The sequence below is a fragment of the Pituophis catenifer genome, unplaced genomic scaffold (assembly GCF_029215685.1).
Source record: "Pituophis catenifer annectens isolate HBS135680 unplaced genomic scaffold, rPitCat1.0.hap2 SCAF_2, whole genome shotgun sequence".
Lineage (NCBI taxonomy): Eukaryota > Metazoa > Chordata > Lepidosauria > Squamata > Colubridae > Pituophis > Pituophis catenifer.
Genome location: NW_027256882.1, coordinates 172,458,622 through 172,471,746, shown reverse-complemented (window position 1 = coordinate 172,471,746; position 13,125 = coordinate 172,458,622).

The following is a 13,125-nucleotide window of genomic DNA, read 5'->3' as shown; positions in this document are numbered from 1 at the left end:
TCCCAAAAACCTCTTTTATTGCAACAGCTGTGAATTACGTTCATTCACAGTTGAGTCCCAATTAGTTGCAAAAAGTTCTTCGGGAGAAGTCCTTCGGGATAATCACCAACCTTTTATCTCCCTTGACATGCTGCCAAAGACCTACTTGGCAAAGCCACACAGAGTCCAGAATCAAACAGAGATGCTGACTGGGAACAGAATTAACAACGTTGCTTTCCTGCAAAGGGCCCACGTGCCTTTGCTCCTCTTTTAAGCCTTATGGGAGGGGCCAATCATCTCCAGGCCTTACTCCCGAGTCGTCCCTTTTGTTTTAACTGTTCTTGCCTTCTGGCAACCCTGCACATGCGTGCACTAGGAACAGGCTCCTCTTGTTCCTCTGCCTCTCTTATGTCCAACTCTGGAGGCTCCAGAGTCTGTGCATAACTCCCAGATGGCCCTGGCCCCATCTCTGCCTCTTGACGCAGAGCCCTCGTCCAAGCCTTCCCCAGACTCCAGGACTGGCCCATGTTTCTCCCCAGCCTCCTCACTGTCCGACTCTGCTGCCAGCTCTGCAGGCTGCTGGCAGACCACAATAATTTGGCAATGAGTAGTGAAGAGAGTACCATGATGAAATTAACCATTGTTGGACTTGATAAACCACAGAATCAGGGACAGGATTAAAAAGATCCAGAATGGTTCTGGGCAAAGGAGGAGGACTAATATAACATTTATGCAAGTTGGGTTTCTTCAACACACTAGGCTAAAATTTACTTACCAGTTTTAGTCATAACCAGCCACGATAGTTGATCTATGGTTCAGAGAGTTGTTCCAACCTGTACATTGATGAATCATTAAACTATAGCGTTCAGTGATTCAGTTTAACTATAGATTCATGTTCTGTGAATCCGCAATGTGCCAAAGGCTTAATAAAATTCTTAGCAATTATATAACCATTTTTGGTGGTTTTGCAACACTCCCCCACCCTGCCACAACACTATAAATTGGGTCAGAGTTTTTATCATCCTACTGTATTGTGCCAATGAAGGCCCGAGGTAGAAAAGTTGCAGCTCTGCTAATGTTTCCTAACCAGTGACTAGCGGTGGTAAGATTTCAATGAAGAGCCTATGGAACAGCTGTTTCCAACCCCCAATGCCATATAAGCTGTAAGAAACAACTCTTTCTCTTTTGTTAAAAAACTTGGCTTGAAGCAAAGCAGCCAGAGCCAAGGGTGCCCAGGTGGGACAGAGGAGCTGGAAGGAAGACAAAGCCCAGGAGAATAGCAACCTTGATCTCCAAAGCCAGATTTGGCATCCACCCACATTGCAGCAGACTAGAAATATACTGCCATGAATTAAAGAACAAAGAGACCAGGTACAGTAGCTACATTTAAAATGAACAGCTAATAAGCGCCAGAGGGAAGGAAAAGGTGGAGCAAGTGATTCACCCACTCATTAGACTTAAAGCTGCCAACTTTTCTATTACTTCCTGGCAGGGCTCCCCATATTTTTAACAGCAGTGTGACAGGCTGAATTTCTTATACATACAGCTGTCTCCCCAGGCAAAGTTCAACCAGCTGAATGTCTGTTATTTGGAAAGCTTAAAGACACAGAAGCCATGCCAGAGAAGAAAGCTGGAGACCCAGAACTCCTTAAATCAAGGCTGCAGCAGCTGAAGAAACAAGAAGTTGAAGTTCAGGAGAGAGACAGAGGAAAGGGCAGATTGAAAAACAATCTTAGACTCTCTGTAGGCTAAGCTCTCTAGGGCTCTAAATATGTCATGTTGTATGTCAGGGAAATTGTGTGAAAAAAGCATCTGAATCTGGGAGTGTATATAAAGGTAATACATAAAAAAGCATTTTATGAGTATTTATGGTGATTGCTTCTAAATTTCAGAATGACAACCTGAAAGATCTGCAAAAACTTTCTATGCGCCACTCCTCCACTTTTCTTAAAGGAAATCTATTGGTGCTTTGACAAACAAGCTTTGTGTTAGATAGATAGATCTTTCTCACACATACTAAATAATCCACAAAGTAAATAGAATTAACTGTACAGTCGTACATTGATACTCAACTGCTTTGTCACTCATCTAATTTGGTACTCAATGCATTTGGATGTGAAAATTTTGTCCCAGTGCTCATTGTTTCAACACACAAGCTAGAACCTGTCGGTGTCAGCTGCCTTGTGACTCACTACATTATTCCTTACAGGGAAAATTTGTTTGGTACTCATTGTTTTTGGTACTCATTGCAGATCGCAGAACCAATTAACAATGAGTACTGAGGTACCACTGTATATGCAAATAGTATTTTAGTATATGCTAAATAGTATGACATGAGGCACAAAACCAAGGTGACAGTGCTCTAACATTTCTTATCTGCTGTTCTGAGATTCATTCAGAGGGCTAGGAATAGATGGCCATGTGGCTCACTATTGTTTACAGACAATCATATATCAGAAGGCAATTATGATGTTGAACTTCAACTCCCAGCAGGCCCAGGCAGGCTGGTCAGTGGTGAAGGATGCTGGGAATTGCAGGAGAGTCCCAGGTTGCCCATCCAACTCAAAGGGCTGTGGATGTAGGTCAGATATAAAAATAATGGGACTATATGAAGTGTACAGACTTGAAGTTGCCTATTAACAGGAAACAACTGGGTAACAGTTGGAACGGATGCATGAATTATCTGATTATATAATAATAATCTATATCAGATTAAAAAGAATTGTCTACATTGTATAGTATATGATACAGTACATTGTATAACTATTCCTAGAGTTTATCTGCTGTATACACACAGAAAGCAAGTTTATATGCATGCAAATTTTGTGCACATCTACACTCAAGTTGGTCCTCTTTTGGGTATTACCCACGTAGCTGTTTCATGGCTATAACACAAATTCTTGCAATTTTCAGTGGGAAGAAAAAGCAGATAAGCGTATTTACAGACGCCCTATTTGGGGGGGGGAGGGGGGAATAAAGGGGAAAAACCTGAAAAGGGGGCAAATCCGAAATACATTCCGAAGGATTAAAAAAATTGTTTATCCTTATAACTGTGCTTTACAAAGGAAAATTGAAGAGCAAAGAAAATAAATAATTATATTAAGTAATTCTAAAAGAATACTTTCTGAAATAAAGAATGGTCTTTTCAAATAAAGGATGTATTGGCACTCAAGGTATATTAAGCTTCCAAAAGGTGCAATACACCCAAAATGAATCCCTCCTTGAATATTATTAAACGAGATCAAAAATTCTAGTCATTGAGGCTTGAGGCAGACTAAAAAGTGTTCTGTTTTTTTTTAAAAAAAGTAGTTTTCAACCATTAAATGGTTCCATGCCTCTGCATTAAGATGAATATCATTTTGGGGTGGTGTGGGGACAGGAGAAACAGTGGTTGAGGAAAACCTGTACCTTTTTCCCCTGCAATTTACCTCAGAACAAAAAATAAAAGTCATGCTGGTTTTGCAGTTTTGCTTGACCTGTGGTGGGGGTAACAAACCATTGTGTGCAAAGATACTTTCTTGTGCCTTCCTGTTTCTAACTCTCTCTGAGCAGATGGACTTTTTTTGGAGAAGGATGCCGGCATGTAACAGCAGACCCTGAGGAAAAAAAACTGTTGGAAAGAGCAAGTTCCCCTTTCTTTATTATCTCCATTGTAAAGGAAAAGCCATCTCAAAGTGAAAAGCACTGAGAGAACACAAGCAGGAGCATTTCAGGCTGAATTCTTCCTGCACAGCAGGCACAAGGGCTACTAATAAAGGATATAAATTAAATAAGTAAATATTATGTCCGTGCGAGTGTCGGTTTAACTAAAAGCTGCCCCATTGAGGCCGAGCTGAGATGCAATTCAGGAGAGGCATTGTGTTTTAATCCCATGTGAGCAACCTTTCTCTTCTAAACATGAAGGTAAGCCAAAGGAGAAAGAAGGAAAAGATCCAAATTACCGCATCTACCAGTTAGTGCCTTAAGGCGATAGCTGGATGTGTGTGAAATATTGGTCCTGGTAGTCCCGAAAGTGCTTTTCCAAAAGGCAACTGGACTTCTTTGGTTCTTTTCCTTGAAAAGTCCAATTGCTTCCTGAAAAGAGCACCTTTGGGACAACCATGACCTGGCTGACTGAGAATCTCCACAGATTTTCCTTGAAAACATTTTGCTTCTCATCCAAGAAGCTTCTTCAATTCTCCCTTCTTCAGAACTGAAGAAGCTTTTTGGATGAGAAGCAAAATGTCTTCAGGGGGGAAAAAAAACAAGTCCAGTTGCCTTTTGGAAAAGCACCTTTCGGACAACCATGACCTACTGTAGGTAACTGAGAATCTCCATAGGCCTTGGCCCTTGTAGTCTCCGAGAATAAGGTTTTGAATTTCCCACTGCTTCAGGTAGGGCAGAAGCATCTTCCTTGTATTGGCCTGCTGTGGTCTCCCAAACTATGTATCCTGTTGCAAAGGGGAGGATACCAACCAGTTCCCCATAAAATGGATTCCTTCCTTCCCAAGAGAGGTATAGTGGCATGGAAGCAGAACAGGGAGGATCTGCATAGAGTACCAGTTGCACCATGGCAGAGTTCATACCACTCTTCCTAGAAGTATCTTTTTTCCTTCTTTCTTGACCATTGACTGGAGCACCCTTACTCCCCTCACCATGGGAGACAAAAGAAAATACTTACTTTGTCCTTCTTGGCCTAGCAAAATGGAGCATTATGTAGTCTATACCATCAACATTTGGAAGTAGAATTTGTGGTATGAAAGCAAGTTTATCAGTCCAATGAAAACATAAGGTAAGGTTGTGGTTCTCTGAGGGTCTGTCCTTTCTGACTTTTTCTCTTCGCAATGGCAAAAGCAACCATGTTATGGAGTAATTTTTCTAAAATTATGTTGGGAGCATATGGACTAGGATACCCAGGGAAGGCATTGTTTGAATTTTGGTTCATCAGATAGAAGCTGTTCCTCCAGAAAAATAAATATGAATTAATCACATGGACCAAGAGAGGGAAAACTTTCCAGGAGACACATAGAACTGGAGTCTGGCAGAGGAAACAGGAAAGGAAAATAAAAAAAAAAGAAATCAGCAATGAATGAGTTTTGTTGAAAAATAAATTTATTTACAGGGCAGGATCCCGGAGAGTTTCGTCATAAAAATAAACAGGATCCAAACCCCAGTGCAGAGGTAACTAGAGAGGGACAGATCCCTATCACCTCTGGCTCAGGGACCAAGACCAGTTCAACAATGAAGAGAAACAGGGAAAATAAATAATTTCCCAGACCATCTTGTAGGACTTCCTCTATGGGAAAAGAATCCCAACAAAATATCTACTTCAACCAAAAATGTTAAATCCCTGGATTTTGCCCTGTTCTTTTCACATTATCTCACCAATCCCTGCTACACTGACACTCTTAGCAACTCAAAGTGCCACTGAGAAAGAAAGAAATTCTGAATATCATAGACTCAGCATGTTCAAGTGAGAAAGGCAAAAAAGACACTCCTGGTTTTTAGTATGTGTTAGGTACACTCTCTTGCAATAAATTAAATCAAATATTCTTGGAATCAGTCGTGCAAAGTATCCCATTCAGAGCCTAGGAGGGAGTCATCATTTTCCCCTAACATTCTCCCAATTAAATTTGGAGGCTACAGTCCTATTTCTATGGTCAACATAAGCCCGAAAGATGTGGATGCACATTCCCATCGAAGCTTTGCAGAATGACAGATCAAGTTCTTAGCCCTTTTCATCAAGAATGGCCACGCCAAATTAATGCAGGTTGGTTCCAGCTTTATTTTATTCAAGCCCTATGGGAGTCGGAGATCATCCTATCTTCTTGGTCCCATCTTTTCAAAATCATCTAAAAGCAGCCTCTTGAAAATATAAGACCAAATGCAAGCTGAAAGACTTGTAGAATGTAGACAGCATGTGAAATGGAATGAAATAAAGTCATGGTGCTTTATATAAACCACAGAACTGAGCAATAGTATTTTTCCTGGATTGTACTCTTGTTACACAGCAATGCTCCACCATGTCCAATTCTCTACCACCACCACTTTGATTTCATCAAAGAATAAACGACTGATGTACCAGTTGGGCATTGCAGAAAAATACACTTTATAATGGGAGCAAAATGTACTCACAGCCGCAAACCCAGTGTACATTCCAGGGAAAACAATGGTACACCTGATTCTTTCGTGAGGAAACACAAACCTCAATGGGTCTTTAAAATTAATGATACTGTGGTATTAGCTCTTTGGGATGGAAGTTCATTGACATTAAATTTGGTGCCCTAGTCCATTACAATTAATAATAAGATTTTATGGTGCTTTAAGATTCCTGGTAGAGACTGGGGGGGCTTTTATTTGTCAAGTGAAATGATTTGCTCTATAATTTTGTTTTCACTTGATTATTTTATTACAGAGACTTGGATCTTTGCTGGAAGAGGTCAGACTTCAGTCTTAAACAAGGGGGTTGTTTTGAAATTCACTAGCCATACATATGAGATTGAGTCTTGCCTTATTTTCCAGATTTCTTTTCTACAAGGTCTTAAGCAGTGGTGGGATTCAAGTAATTTAACAACCGGTTCTCTGCCCTAATGATTTCTTCCAACAACCAGTGTGCCAAACTGCTCAGAAAGTTAACAACCGGTTCTCCTGAAGTGGTGCGAACTGGCTGAATCCCACCACTGGTCTTAAGTATGTAAGCTGGATGGCTGTCTTTTAGGACTGTCATCATGAATAGCATTGAACAATTTCAGGGCAAATAAGCCTGCTCAACATCCTACTGACAATGGCACCTGCTCATTCCTGCCTTTTGTGCACTGTCAAAGAATTCCTGCCTCTGTTTATAAAAATAGTGGCAACTTTTCCTATTAAATTTACTCATTTGAAAAGTTGGCCAGCTGGCAACTAGAGCTTCAGCAGTTTTTAGGCATTATGTAGAAATACGAATTTCTCACAGGTAACTTTTTTCTCTTCTACATCAAAAGCCACCTCCCTTTAAATGTCATCTTGTAAGAGGAGGACAAAGTGCAGTATTTCATGGCTGTAAAAAAACTTGTCAAAGAAACACATTCAAACCAATTGTTTGAGAAGTGTGAGGAATGCTATGTATTGTGCATTTTAGGATTTTACTGGAATGGAGAGAAAATGTACTTTCGAGCTCATCTGATCTAGAAGGACATCTCCTGACTTAAACTGAGGGAGTATTTTAAGGATACTGCTGCTTCTCTCTCATTTGACATTTTGCCAAGCAGATACAGTACACAATTTATTAAAGTACTTCATCTTTTCACCATGAGGAAGATATAAAGGGATTCACACCTACTGCCTTCACCCAGTTCTATTAAAAATTTTGGAAGCAAACCCATGGATTTCAATGGACTTAAAAATGCAGATCATGAAAGATCCCCATTTAAGATTAATTTACTTTTGTGGTAAGAATACTATCAACTTACAATTATTTGTATTAATGTTATTTGAAAGATATTAAGCACTTTCAGAGTAAATTATCTAAATTACCTGTTTTCCCTTTTTTTTTTTTTTTGAAGATATAGGAATCCATAGCCCTATGAATCCTGAAGAGTTACTTATGAAAGGAATATAAATATATACCTATGCGTCTGTATTCTGAATATATATACCTTTATTATATATCTCTGTGTGTCTATGTGCTTCTCTCTCTCTCTCTCTCTCTCTCTCTCTCTCTCTGTGTGTGTGTGTGTGTGTGTGTGTGTGTGTGTGTGTGTGTGTAAAATGTTTGCAATCTTCTTTAATAGTCCTTTTGCAATTGCCCCTTGAACATGCTGCCATAGCAGGGATACCTTTGTTGTATGTGTCAGCAATAATATATGGCTACAAAATATTGTCTTACTCTAGCACAAAGTTTCTGAAAGCTGCACAAGTTGAAGTGAGGAAAGACTAGGACCGTAGTGCTACTGTTTGGCTCTGGGAGCCACACCCTCCTAAGCCCTATTAGGACTTTAAAGCAATTAACCCTGAAGACCAAGCTTCAGGATGGAGAGTGCCGAAGCAGCCATTGGTCCTAGACAAGATACTTGTAAAGCTACTTTGCTGGGTGCTCTCAATAAAACTGGGCAAGCCCAATGGCACCTGCATGAGAAAAACAGAGGTTTAACGTGGAAAGCCAATGACTTAAGAAAGCAACCATACCCCAAAGGGTTTAAACATTTGAATCGGCTTCCACATGGCTTGACCATAGGTCAATAATGGCTTACATGACTTATTCATTGTTTGCATATGGTGTACTCAAAGTATAACCACATTTCACTTACAGTTTACAAGAAACAATGTTTGCAATTTTACTGATGGCTACTCATGGTTTACCCATGGCTTGCATGTAGGAAGGCTAAAATAAAACTGAAGGTTATTGTATGAAAGTACACTGCAGATCCATTACAATGCAAATACTTACTCTTGATGTACTAGTGGCATTACATAAATGTGCCACAAAATAACTGTTCATTTTTTTACACATCAGCTTGAATGCTTTGTGCTCAGCCACAATATTGTCTTCCTTTCCATCTGTTTGCTGAATATATGAGTATAGCACGCATGTGTGTATATGTACAGTTGCAAGAAAAAGTATGTGAACCCCTTGGGATTACGTGGAGTTTTGCATGAATTGGTCATAAAATGTGCTCTGAACTTCATCTAAGTCACAACAATAGAAAACACAGTCTGCTTAAAATAATACTACACAAACATTTGATGTTGCCATGGTTTAATTGAACATAACATGTAAACATTTACAGTGCAGGGAGGAAAAAGTATGTGAGCTCCTAGCCTAATGACTTCTCCAAGAGCTAATTGGAGCCAGGAGTGAGCCAACCTTGACTCCAATCAGTGTGATGATATTGGATGTGTTGCTGACAGCTGTCCTGCCCTTTAAAAATACACACCTGTTTTGGGTTTACTGGTTTCAAGAAGCACTGTCTGATGTGAACCATGCCTCGCAGAAAAGAGCTCTCAGAAGACCTACGATCAAGAATTGTTGACTTGCATGAAGCTGGAAAAGGTTACAAAAGTATCTCCAAAAGCCTTGATGTTCATGTGTCTACAGTAAGACAGACTGCCTACAAATGGAGAAAGTTTAGCACTGTTGTTACTCTCCCTAGGTGTGGTTGTCCTGTAAAAATGACTGCAAGAGCACAGCGCAGAATGTTTCATGAGGTAAAGAAGAATCCTAGAGTGTCAGCTAAAGACCTACAGAAATCTCTGGCACATGCTAACATTTTTGTTGACACATCTACAATGAGGAAAACATTAAACAAGAATGGAGTACATGGGAGGACACCACGGAGGAAGCCATTGCTGTCCAAAAAAAAATATTGCAGCACGTTTGAAGTTTGCAAAAGAGCACCTGGATGTTCCACAGCATTACTGGCAAAATATACTGTGGACAGATGAAACCAAAATTGAGTTGTTTGGGAAGAACGCACAACACTATGTGGGGAGAAAAAAAGGCACAGCACACCATCAAAACCTCATCCCCACTGTAAAACATGGCGGAGGGAGCATCATGGTTTGGGGCTGCTTTGCTGCCTCAGGGCCTGGACGGATTGTTGTCATTGATGGGAAAATGAATTCCAGAGTTTATCAAGACATTTTGCAGGAAAACGTACGACCATCTGTCCGCCAACTGAAGCTCCGCAGAGGATGGGTGATGCAACAGGACAATGACCCAAAGCATACAAGTAATTCAACAAAAAAATGGCTTCAACAGCACAGAATACGCCTTCTGGAGTGGCCCAGTCAGAGTCCTGACCTCAACCCGATTGAAATGCTGTGGCATGACCTTAAGAGAGCGATTCACACTAGACATCCCAAGAATATTGCTACACTGAAACAGTTTTGTGAAGAGGAGTGGTCCAAAATTACTCCAGATCGTTGTGCAGGTCTGATCTGCAACTACAGGAAACGTTTGGTTGAGGTTATTGCTGCCAAAGGAGGGTCAACTAGTTATTAAGTCCAAAGGTTCACATACTTTTTCCTCCCTGCACTGTGAATGTTTACATGTTATGTTCAATTAAACCAAGGCAACATCAAATGTTTGTGTAGTATTATTTTAAGCAGACTGTGTTTTTCTATTGTTGTGACTTAGATGAAGTTCAGAGCACATTTTATGACCAATTCATGCAAAACTCCACGTAATCCTAAGGGGTTCACATACTTTTTCTTGCAACTGTATATGTGTATGTGTGTGTTATGTGTATACACTCACATACATACCCATATACCCACACCCACACACATGCATGCTGTGCTCAATTTACTCTAAAGCACAGTTTACTTATACACAAATCACATATGATTTACACATGATTTGAATGGTAACACCCATGAATTGTACCTGATTGTTTTGCAGATTGCTGATTACACAAAGTGCCTAATTTATTAAATAAAACTGTAAACCACCTCTTATAAAGCACTTAGATTTCTCCCAGGAGGAGGCAATATGGAAGTGCAACAAAAATATAATCATCATTATTATTAATGCTACAGAATAGGATGATTAAAAATAAAACATATTTTTCTGGCTATAAACGTTTGTTTTTGAAGCCTTCCCAAATCCGGTATCTAAAATATTGATTAAATCTTGAATCTCCTACTCAGTTTCATCTTCTTGCCAGAATAAATCCAGGTAGACTTGCTTAATTCCCTATGAAATCGTATTCTAGCCCATCACTTCAAAATTACAACAGCGCTCCACTGGGCATAAATGTAGCATATCTTTTAAACTCACTTCTACACCAATCACATAGAAAAGTTGGAGCAGGGAGTGAGTTAAAAGCAAGTTGGCATCTAGATGGTGAAACCTGCTCTTAGTTCACCTCTCTGCAGTCAGTTTCCCAGGTAATTTAATTAAAGTTTTACATACTGAATGAGACTTCTGATAGAGCATAGAAAAATCACTTGGGAGTACAGTACAAATTGTGAGGAGGTAAGCCTGTTAGTTGCAAAAAATTCAGGCACAATCCTCTTTTGCTTTCTTAGCTTACCTTTACCCTGCTGTCCATTTTCATCATGACTGATTCATATTCAAGATTTTAACCCACAGATTTTCTGACATTCTAATCTAAATCCCAGTGATCACTAATTTTAGTGAAGTCATTCTCCAATGATAGATTTTCTAATACCCAAGTTCAGAGTCTGGCCTGACCTTCTCATCAAATGTCTGCTTTGATCCTTCTTATTGGTATTAATGTGTTGATTTGCTCTTACAGAGCCCACTTTCATTATCCATATTCTAAGGAACTGTTCAGTAGCTGTTAGTATTCCTGGAACGATACCAAGGATTCCAAGGGACATTGCAGGGAACACCTTCAGCACAAGGCAAGATAGTGTCTATGGGACCACACACTCTCCAAATACATCCTGGAAAAGGCTTCAGACTGGTGTCTTTTCAATAGTTTGGACTAAGACTTGAGATCTTCAACTATCACAGTTGGAAACTACTCTTATAGAGAACCTGGTCCATCATTATTGAAGTTCCATTGAAAACTCTACTGGGAATAATTTCAAAATCACATTTCTCCACACTACGCCCTTATCTTCTTTTCACTTCAAAATTTGTACACAGGTACATACAAACAATTAGAGAGCCAAATGCTTTCCAACTTCTCTTTAAAAGAATCTTCTCTCATTCCCATCCTGTGGTTTAAAAAATAGCTATCAAAATGGACAGACGAAAAGATAAATATAGATCTGAACCGTCTCCTTTTCTCTTAATACAACTCTCTTGACAATAGATAAAATTGTGATATATAGATATAGATACTCTGTGAAAAAATAGAAGGTGCCAGGAACTCTGATTAAGAATTGGCTGATACCTCTGAAATAGCATATCTTTTGCGGCATTAACAAATACTTATGGATAACCTCCAAAAAAACCCACAATAAACTAGTGATGAAATTCTTGTCATCTGAATATATGAGTTCTAATAAACCCGCTGACAAAGAGACACAGCCCTTTGCAGAGTCCCTTTATGATGCCTTTGAAATAAAATGTGGAACTATAGAAATATACCATTTCCACTGTTTCCATTAAAAAAAGCTTTTTTGGCTCCAGGAATTGAAGAGATTGTAAGATGGTGGATTTGTCATTGCTGTTTCCAGGATGACTCAAGAGCTGGAAGAAAACTGGAGAGGTATGTGAGATCAGGATCAATCTGTAATGAACATTTTCCACCATAATAGCTGATGCCTGATATTTCTTTTACGATGACAGAAACGAAACCATAAAAAGCAGTCAAAAATAGAGAGGGTTAAGACTTCCCCTTTGGCCATTTCTGTCATGACCTCTGATCGCCAGGAAATAAATTAAGGAAACCATTCTGCTACAAAAAAAATTAGGTCTTGAATTCAGTAAGCAGACTTCATTCTCTGGTCTCCACGTTGACGAATCGGTGACTTTTGACCAATGGGGGAAAATGATCAAAACCTCCCCAGCTAAAATCTTGGTGTCCGATGGAGAATTTTTCTCCCAAAGAAATACCAGAAACATTCCAACTTCAGTGAGTAAAAAAACAAAACAAAACACACAATTAACTGAGTTTAAACTAAATGCAACTGATCCTGTTGCTTTTGCTGGTCAAATAGAAGATGGCTGACAGTTTATTCCTACTGTGTTGCACAGCAAACACATCCCGTTTTTTTTTTTCCCCTCTATGAAACCAAATCAAATACAACAATGACTTATCAGTATTCTTGGAAGAAACATGATCAACAGTGCTTCCTCTTCTCTACTTTGTTCACTTGCAACCGATGTTGCATGTGGCACTCCCACACCTCTCCATCCAAGATCAAAGCTGACCAAAATTCCTTATGACTGTATATCCTGCCGAAACAAAAATGGCTTGCATATCAACGTGTTGTCCATATATAGAGACAAAACAAATAGGACTGGCACTGGTTTCTACTCCTAAAATGAACCTGGCTGGCAGGATCTACTTACTTCTCTAATAATAACTATGCTAAAAGTAAGCCAGGAAAAAAAAAAGGTAGAGATGAAGTGAAGGACTTGATTTATCTTGCAAAGTGGATGAAGATTGGTAGCCTTCTTGACCTTGGACCATCAGATGAACTGTTATTAAAAGTGACTACCACCACAGGGGACAGATAAAGAAAGCCATATTGCCACAAGAGTGTCAA